We start from the raw sequence: 1,643 nt of genomic DNA on the forward strand, positions 1-1,643 counted from the left end.
TGTCCCTGTATGTCCTTCCTCTTGGCATTCAGTGGTTTTTTTCCTTGGCTTTTCTGACCTTGAAATTCCAGTCCCCAGTGACGAACTTGCCTTTTGCTGGTGAGGAACACCACGATCCCTAAATGCCCCTCCTTGTGTGAGTTTTTAGCAGTCTTCTGCTGCTCATGGTCACAGACACATGCAGAAAGGGTCTGCCAACATCTGCTGGATCTCAGTTATGCAGGAATGTAATGAGTACTCGTAATAAAGCAGATTCAGAAATTCACTGAATCTGAATTCATAAATCAGACATTGATTACTTAAATTGTAGTGTCATATTTTTTTCCTTGGGGAGCAGGACATAGGAGGTTGCCAAAGTGTTTGTCTTGGATCCTAATTGTTGAGAAAAATGAAAAAAAATTAAAGGAATTTACAAGCTTAAAAGTTCTGATGTTGTACCAGATGGTGCTGGAGGTCCTTTTCAATCTGGTGTTCTATAACTTCTTCTCCTGCAACAAATTGTTGTTGAATCAAAATCCCTCAAAGAAAATTCTTCCCTTTGTCCTTCCTGAAGCATGGGGAACTCTTCTCTAAGACTTGCAATATCCAATGTCAGACATGATGTACTACCATGATGGTAGGGGAGGGTATATAGAATATTCCTTCCTCAGCTAGCTTTGCCTTGTAGTCCTAAAAAAGTAGAGCAGAATCCCACTCTCTCCAGTGTGTCTCTTGAGGTTTTTCTTTCATTTACAGCCTAAGAACCATAAGAGTGTTTTAACTGGAAATCAGGAAAGGCAGTTGTGCATATTGTTAGGAAATTCTGCTCGTAAAGTGCTGTAGAACTGCAAAGTATTCCTGACCCCACACAGTGCCAGGCATAGAAATAAAATTTTCACTGACTTCCTCTGCTGTTAACTAGACCAAAACTTCTCCTCTGGAAACAGGCACATAATTCATGAAAATATTTTTGTCTTAGTTTTGTTGTATAGCCATGCTCATGTTCTCTTCTTTTTCAGGGATATCAGAGATGACAGATGCAAACAAACTGACAACTGCTCTGCAGCTCTGCTGGCTTCACCGTCTGATTTTGGGCAGATTCAGTACAGAGGTAGAGGTAACAAACACATGTATGGGTCACAATGCAGTAAAAAATATAAGATGATCTTCTCTGTTGCTATCATTTCAGTTTGAGAGATGAACTGGAGGCTGGTAGCAAACTGTAGCCAGATTTTCTAAAAAACAATGGTGGCTATATTACAATATAAATCCTACTCAAATGCATGAGAGAGGTATTGTCCTTTTCCACAAAGGAGCAGAGAATGAAAATCAGTGTCTGTTTTGTATCTGAAATCTGTGTTCAGAGTTGGACTTTACAGTTTAAAGATATCTGAGAAAGAGACAGTAGAAAACAGAGGAATTGGAAAAGACTGTAAAAATAATTATTTACCAAAAAAAAGAAGAAAAAAAAGCAACAGAAAATTAAGGCTGGTAAACCCAAATTGCAAACAAAACAGGTTTTAACCACCATGGTTATTCAGCAGAGAAATGTCCTACCAAAGTCAGCCATGTGAGGTCCATCTTTTACGTCCTGATGGAATACAGTCTGTTTTTCCATAGGAGGCAATTCTGCCCCATAAAAATGGTTTCTCAGCCCAGCACAA

The sequence above is a fragment of the Geospiza fortis genome, unplaced genomic scaffold, assembly GCF_000277835.1.
Source record: "Geospiza fortis unplaced genomic scaffold, GeoFor_1.0 scaffold147, whole genome shotgun sequence".
Lineage (NCBI taxonomy): Eukaryota > Metazoa > Chordata > Aves > Passeriformes > Thraupidae > Geospiza > Geospiza fortis.